Below are 9,104 nucleotides of genomic sequence, written 5' to 3'. Positions count from 1 at the left end.
AGTCGGAGAGCTTATATTATTACAACCATTTTTGCCACTTGCCTCATTATGCCCTGAATATACATTATATTATGTGTTGCTTACCTTTGGAATTGAGCTCTTTCATTTATATTTTGTCATCTGTTCAGTGTGTCACAGACAACTAGTATCAGAAGGACAAAGTGGATAAGACTAAATTGTAGATGCCAACTTCGTAACTAGATTTGCAAATATTTGACATATAAGCTAAGACAAATTTCGATATGACTACTTCCACTTGAATGATATTTTCTTTCTACCATTTTTCGTATCGTTTGTTTACTTCGTGTAGTGCTGCTGCCATCTGAGACACAATAAATTGAGAATTACTGTTGTGTTGTTTATTTGGAGAATTCAGCTCAGGCCTTTAGCCAGGCAGGGGCCAGGGGGGGCTGGAACTGCTGTCAGCCCCCTTGACATTAGGTAAAACTATTGTGTGTATTTGTAATTTACAGCAGATATTATTTTGCTTACAACTTTGGTGAAGGATAAATTCAGAGACCATGAACAGCAGCTATTACATTCGTTCATCTTATTTATAAGAAGAAGTGTAAGTAGCGGCAAGTATTTATTAGATCTCTAGACTTCAGAAAGTTCCTTCACAGGGGAGCTTCTTTATCTGTACCTTCGTTGCCCCTGTTGTGACCTCCCATTTATACAGAAATCTGTGTCTTTGATGTCATTATGCTAATTCCCTCTGCGTCAAAGGTGAACAGCTCCCAAGTTTTGGGAATGAAGGGGAGTTTCATTGCTTCGGCCGGGGGTGAAATGTAAGCTAGGCACTATGATTGAATATTGTCCATCTTTTCTTCGGTGATATAAATATCTGTATCATCAAACGTAGTATGGAGTGTGTAGTCAGGGATGATTTCAGTAGCAGCCAATTAAGACTTCAAGCGATATTATGAAAGATATAGAAAAAATGTAGTATTTGTGTGATATTTCTAAACTTTATGTAACTTAATGACCCCCCCCCCCCCCAACAAACATAATTTACCTTCACTTAACACTGTTAAACGTTTGAAAAATGGACTGATTTACAAAGCCCTTCGCCTGATAGCCCGTGTGCCCCTCCTGGAGATCAATTCTGGCTACGGGCTTGATTCAGCTCAGTGGTCAAACATTGGCATGAAATGACAGAGAATGTTTGAAAACTTGGCGGAGCCATATTTTTTCATTGAAAGTTCCTATAATCAAAGACTCGCTGTTCCACTTGTTAGCAGATTCCAAAAAATAAATACATAAATAAAATAACAGAATGAGTTTAGTGAAAATTCATTGTTTCATATTTTAATATTCTTGTGCTTAAGTTTATACTTTGAACTGATAGGTGTGTGTGTGAGCATGTGGAAACAACAGTGACATACCCTTTTCTTTGACTAGAAATAAGCTCAGTTCCCAGAACCAAACACATTTAGAATTCCAGCTTCACATAAGCAACTGGGCCCCTAATTTTTCATTGTTTTTCTTTGTTGTGCAGGAGAATATTTGGCTTACATTGTTTATTTTGAATATTCCGAATTTAACTATGACAAGATAGCTATTATTTGCTTTATAAATGGAAGATTTAAGAAAAACAAAAAAACAAAACACTTTGCTTAACTAGAACTCGTTTTAATTTCTGATATTTGCACTTTGCGCACTATACAGTCACAAAACCTTCTGAGTTGTAACAATTAAACACCTTGTCTTTCAGTGGAATCATTGCAATCCAGAAGTGTACATGACTGCACCATAGGGCCTCCCCACTCCCCTTATAATCATGGAATCCCAGGTTCTGTCTCTGGGTTTGGATCACACTTCTAAACTAGGTCCTGTCCTGATTAGCTTATCTCAGCATAAACAGGAATTAAAATATTTTTTTGGCATAATATATGTCACTGGATTTAAGATTATTATTTTATTATTTGAAATAGGGCTAGCCTGTAGTGTACATATATTATAATTATTGCAGTAGCACAATTAGTGCTTTTCTTCAAGTATTACACATAAATAGTAGTAATTCCACTTCAAAGCTTACTGTGTGCATAATTCAAAACATACATAAAGGAAATAAAAGGAAAATGTAGGCAAACAATTTTCAAAGTAGTTAATCAGGCAAGAAAAAATAAGTTGAGAGGTATGGTAACAATATTAACATTAAACTTTACTTTTGAAATATATATGTGCAAATTATTTTATATTAAGTCACACGACATATTGTCAGCACAAGTATAAAGTCATGGAATAGAATGGTTCAGCAATTCTGTTTTAAGTAACTTTTATAACGAATCATGGAAATATTTTCAAAAAACATTTGTAACAATATCACGAATACAGTGTTTCTAACCATGTTATATACTGTTGTTGGTCTGTACCCTTACCAAAATGTTGTCATTCAGCAAGTGCTTATTTCTATATTTACATGATTTAAATAATGTGTGTGAATGCATGTCTGACCAAAGGATGTGTTGTGTATCAAAATCTAAGTTGCATTTCATATTGGTCCATGCAATTGCAAAATTCACATTGTCAAATCTGCATATCACTACTAAGTGCACATGCAAATATTAATATTTTATATATTTTTAGTAATAATGTTATTTGTAAAGGAATGATGCTTTATGGCAAGAAGAGACTGCAGTAATAGCATGAAGGTTTATACAGTGACATACCTTATTTTGTATAAAATTTAGTCAATTTATATAACATAACCAAACTTGTAAAGGTAATTCATGTTTGATTGACCTACCAAGAGTTATTGTGACAAAATTTTGTACTGGAATTATTATAGGTGATTACCTATTTTGAAAATAAATACCTTTTTCTGTAATTATATTTCATTTATATTTTCTACTCTATACTTCATGGAAAGTGATACATCATTACATTCAGAATAATAAAAAATAAGATGTGCATTCACGTTGTACAGTACCATCCTCCCTCCTCCAAATACCTATTGAATAAATCTTTAATGGCATGTGTTCTGATATTACTATTATTTTCTTTCTTTTTAAGGATGCTTTTCTTGTATCAAGGATTTGCATGCTCACAGGAAGTTAAATCTCTAATGGTAAGCCCTGCATATTCAATGAAAGATTTGCTTCAGAGTTGAGAAGTCGTTAATATTTTTCTCAATAGATGGGTCTTGAGAAGTCGTTAATATTTTTCTCAATAGATGGGTCTAGCTTTCCTGCCAAGATTTTTGCCCATCCCTGACAATAGTTGACAGTTGTAAAGTAGGAATTTTTGTCATTAGTAGCCACATTGTGGAGAGGTCTATAGCATGTATACTTTGATCTGTCCTCTGGTGTCAGTTTGAAGTACAGTTTGGCTCGGGGGGCCCAGATAGTGTGTGACCTCAGATGGCAAGGCATGGCATAGATGCATTTCGATCTGTAATGTCCTGCTTATTTATATGCACATATCTTTAGCATGCAGACAATTATATTTATATTGCATAACAAGTACTAACTTGTGTTGTAAGAATTGTTGAAAGTGGTGGCCAATTGCATTCACACATTCCCAGCATCTTTTGATTGTTGTTATTTTGTTGAACATGGCAATAATTGATTCAAATAACAACATGTAATTTATAGACAACAATATTATGCATAATAAAACATCACTACAATTTCACCATTCGAATTACATAAATCTCTGAACCCCCCTGCTGGTGCCTTTGCTCCTCTTTCAACTTCTTTGTCTCTCTGTCCAGACATAATGTGGAAGAGTTCCAAGATATCTTCTACGTATTTCTATTTTCATTGGTCTCTCCCAGTTTTCATTATCTTCCCAATGTTACATTTATTTTCATCTTACCTCTCTGGTTTGCTTTCATTGGAGGAGAATGTTGATTTCATTGATTTATTTGGTGCTTTATGCACAGCAAGGCTAATTGGGACTGGACCTACAGTTCAAAGTGGGATCCGAACCACTATGTGCCTCCACCGGGTATCGAACCTGGGACCCCTTGATTGCAAGGCAACAACGCTACCACCGTGCCATCGGGGATGCCACATGGAGGAGAATATGAAATTTAATTTCTTCCTTACTGCATAACGACACTACCATCCTCTTGTTTTGCCCATCCTTCTTTCCCATTCTCAGACTTTATCCATTATTAATACTAATGTTAAAGTTTTTCCCCACATTCTGCCAGAATTTTATTTTGTTAATGTCTTCCAGTCTGTCATGGTTCCTATCATCCTCACATCAATTCTCCCTTCTGTTCTTCCAAAGTCCACCCAAGCCCTACTCTATACAATTCCTTTGTTTTTCTTGCTACCCATTGCCTTTCCTTACACACACACACTTATCTGTGATGGTACAGCAAGTTTCTTTAAGTCTCCCCCCCCCTTCCCTTCTATAGTCATCATCTTTGCACAGTATCCAAAGCTCCTCATTTTAGCTTCCACTTCCTCTCTGAATTTCCCCAATCCCTAACCACCCTCCTCTTTGCCATACTCCTTCCTACACTGAGCATTTGTTTTAGTAATCTACATTACATGGAGTTTTATGGATTCCTCTTTCTCCCAGATCCAGAATTTGGTGCCATAGGATAGTGTTGCCCTAACTGTAGCCTCATATACTTCTCCAGTTTTAGATTAGATTTATTTCATCCATGAATCACATGTTTGCATTTACATGCTGTGATATCGGACATGGCAATTTGTGTTCACATTATAACATACAATAATATAGTGAGTTGAAAAATGAAATGATACCTTAGCACTCGTATTAGTGATACAGTCTATTATATAATACCAGTGGTCAGAAGTAGCGTGCTACTTGTAGTGTCGCTACAGTAGCTAGCTACAAAATTTGTAGCTGTAGCCGTAGCGACGCTACATTTTGAGAATTGTAGTTGTAGCGGTAGCGAAGCTACAAAATTCCTGTAGTTGCAGCGAAAATTTCGCTACAGCTACATTTTCTCTCAGCATTTTGAGGTGAATTTTGAATGTGGCAACAGCGTCAGAAAAAATCGACAATAACCTTTAATTTTGCAGGAGGTTCATAAAGACAAATCTGTTACATGGAAATACAGATTATCTAGATTGTAGATTATAGATATCTGCATGTTATTTAATTATTATCTGGATATCTAACTAACTGACGTATATGAATATATTTCAGCTAACAGCGACGTTTTTTTTGAGCTGCATCACTATTTTGGGGCGAAACATGCCTCGTTTGTTGCACCGCTGGAAAAAAGTGCCTCGTTTGCATCACCCCCGGAACAAATCCTGTGGATATCCATGGTGTAAGAGGCACCAAAATGTCATTAATTGCTGTGTAAAACACAACTTGCAGTGCAAAAACGAGCGATGGATTTTCCACTGCACTGACAAAGGAATAGTGCCAGCAATAAATGGTTCTGTACGTTAACAGCATTGATCATTGTCAGTATATAGGATCTCACCAGCAAGAAATTATTGTTTCAAGAATGATAGAGTTTCTGGAATTACAATTATTTTCGCGAAAATATTTGTTCACAAATTTTAAAATTACAATACGTTTAGAACACTCGGGTTTACACGACAGTTTCCTCAATATATTGTATCATATTGTAAAAAGTACGTACGAGTTATTGACTTTCCTGCAGAAACAACAATTTTCTTTAGTTAATATACATAGTTTTCAAATTTATGTATTTTTCCTACTTTTGCGTCACTTTTCTGTAACTTTTGCTAATCATGACATCATCATTATCCTTCGCCGTTTCCTGCCTCTGACTGGGTCGGCATAGAAGTGAAGCCTCTCCATTATTTCCTGGTCTTCCACCACTCCTCTCTTTTCACGGTGTTACAATCTTGTCCTCTTCTCCTAACACTCTCCACTATCTGCTCTTTCCACCCACATCTTGGTCTCCCCCTTGGCCTTATTCCCACTCCTTGTGCATTATAATCTCTTACTGGTAGTCTTTCTGCATCCATCTTCTTCATGTGTCCCAACCATCTCATCTGTGCCTGATCTATCCTGTCCTGAAGCTTCACCACACCCACTGTCTGTCGGATCTCCTCATTCCATATGCTATCCCTTCTAGTCTTCTCCCATAGACTCCTTAAAAATTTCATCTCCTCTGTCTGCATCTCTTTCTTGTCTCTCTATGTCATGTAATTATTGGCACATAGTATGTATTATATGTTACCTTTTTGCATTTCATAGGTAGTACATACTTGTTCCATATTAATCTTCGAACGCTTTGATATAGTCCACCACCCATTTGTCCTCTTCTGTTTACCTCCTCATCTATTCTTCAACTCTTCTCAATCATGACAATGAGGATGAATGGTTTATTTAATTATTCTCTTATCTATACTAGTGCTTTCCGAATCACACAGCCTTGACACCAGATCGCGAGGGAGAACTCAACTACTCATCCCCCTTCATAACTCAAATTTTTATTCAAAATCTTTCACCGTTTCTACTTCTCGTCTTTGGAACTCACTGCCCCTCGAAATCCGAAACTCATCTTCAGTATATGTCTTTAAGACGCAATTAAAACATTTTTTATTGGGCACAAATAGTTAGCACATTATATTTTAGTGATAAATTGCATACAGTTAAGCGCAGAACAACACTGAAAATCCTTATTCACCTTAATATTTCAAATCCCTGACTACTGTCATGAATATCTGATTGTGTGTGTGTGTGTATGTGTGTGTTTTGTTGTATGTTCGTGTGTATAGGTTAGGATTTTATTCCCATATGTATTTTTTTTTCGTATCATTTTTTTTCTGTAATTTTTTCTTTGTAATTTTATATTTCTCTTTTTATATTTTAAAATTTACCTTTCTATGTAATGGTTTAAATGTTGTTGTAAACATGGTTAAGTGGTAGAAAAGGCTACAAAGCCTTAACTTCGCCATGATAAACAAGACGCAATAAATAAATAAAATAAATAGTCACTTTCTGCCACTTTCGGCTAATTGTGAGCATGAGGAAGAATGATGAGCAGTGTGGGGAATGGAGGAGCAGGAGGATCCCATCCTCCCAACTTGGTGTCTTTCCTAGTTTTTGTTTTGAATCCATTTTATGCATAGATAAGCTGATCGAGACTGGATCCGAGCCACTATGTGCCTCCGCTGGGTATCGAACCTGGAGCCCTTTTGTAAACAAAGGTTCATTCAAAATGCTGCCATCATATCAGTCTATTAAAAAATGAAATATTTATTATCAAGAAAAATATGTTGATGTGAACATAAATACGTAATCCTACCAAATTTCATTTGTGTATAGTTGTAATCATTAATTTGGGTAACACCCTAATTGCAATATTCATATATCAAATTTGAATTGAAATGCCACTTGCATAGGTATGTTATTCTCAAAAACTATAGTAAAAATAAGTAACTCAAGTAAAACAGCTATCAAAATTATCGAATGATGGGAATCATGATAATAAATAACATAATCTATTTACCAGTAGTAGGGGATTTTTTAATATCCACATGGTTATTTTTAAGTTTTTTTATACAGAAGTAGCGCAAAAAGTAGCGAAGTAGCGAGTAGCGAACAGGAGTAGCGTAGCGAGCTACTTTTTGGTAAATGTAGCTGTAGCTGTAGTGAAGCTACATATTGGAAGAATAGCTGTAGCTGTAGCTGCAGCAAAGCTACTTTTAAAATGTACTACCATCAGTAAAACATGTTGACGTTACAATGAAAGGATAATATATGTATTCTGTCATGGATTAAAAGATTAAATTAAATATTGTGAGATAGTATAAACATATACGACTTATAACATCATAAAATGATACTAAACAATGCACTCAAATGACAACATATATGAGATATGAAATGGCATCCAGCCTACTGTGGGTCTATATTGGAAATTTGATTATATTTCCCATTGCATGATTCCATGAACCTTCAGTCCATCAACACACTTGTGGGATACACAATAACATTGATTTTTGCATTGTATGAAGATATGTATTTGCATGTAAATCTGTTACCTGGTCATATCCATTCCTAAATAGCTGAGGGATGCTTTACGTAAAATCTCCTAGCTGTGACAGTACCATATTCCAACTTAGAGCATTAGTAACTAACACACAAGCATTTACATACTTATGTGGGTGTTGCTGTGAACCACCGACGAACTTTCACAGCAAGCAGAGGACTTCTATTTGAATGATTTTTCTTGATGTTATTTTTGTTGAGGTCTCATTTCGACTTAATAAACCCTCAAGAAAAATTATTTTTATCCTGTAAAACAAACAGCACTGAAACAACACCTGAACTAGCAAAGAGTTGAAAAAATCTGTTTGTATTGATGTCCTCTACAGTCCACACCAGCGTTTCTCAGCCACTGGACTGTGACCATGGCATCAGTTATAGCAGGCTGAGGCTGGGAGAACTTCTGGGGTTTGTTATTTTAGTTTTCTAGGCATTTTTCATTAATAAATATTTACTGGAAATATTCAGGGGAGAATAGTATTAGTGATTGTGTTGAAAAGCTCAAACTCAGAATGCATAAATAACATTTGCATAACAACTGTTACTGACCAAGTCACATACTTTAAATGTTTGTTCTATTCATATTATATTATGGAAGCAGATGATGATCTCTCTGTTCGCAGATATTATCCAAATTCAAATGTTCTTTATTAAAGTGCGAGGCTTCTTCCACCTAATCCTAGCCCTACTGCAGCTCATTTCAAGATGGCGATGTTCTCGTCTGAAAAGCATTATCCTGAACATGAGGATCCTCAAAGGATGTGGATTGTGAATCCTTTCGTTACGTCCAGAGAGCAGCCCTTTCTCATAAAGAAACCCTTCAACTTATTGAATTATGGTTGGACAAAGGACTGGAAAGTACTTTTCATTCTATGTACAATTCGAAATTATCAATAAGAATGAAAACTGAATACCCAATTTTACATGAAATATTAATTAAATTTCTTGTTTGTTTTTCTACCACATATCTATATGAAACTGCAGTTTCTCCCACACCTGTGATTAAAACAGAACAGAGGAACCACCTGCAACTTTGCATCTGTCACCGTTTGGCTGTCACTTCAATTCGTCCCAGAATAAATAATGTAACGGACAGGAAACTGCCACAAAATTCTCACTAGCGTAACTTACCTTCAGTTGAA

The sequence above is a fragment of the Lepisma saccharinum genome, chromosome 21, assembly GCF_977018435.1.
Source record: "Lepisma saccharinum chromosome 21, izLepSacc3.1, whole genome shotgun sequence".
NCBI lineage: Eukaryota > Metazoa > Arthropoda > Insecta > Zygentoma > Lepismatidae > Lepisma > Lepisma saccharinum.
Note: the sequence above shows the minus strand (reverse complement) of the source record.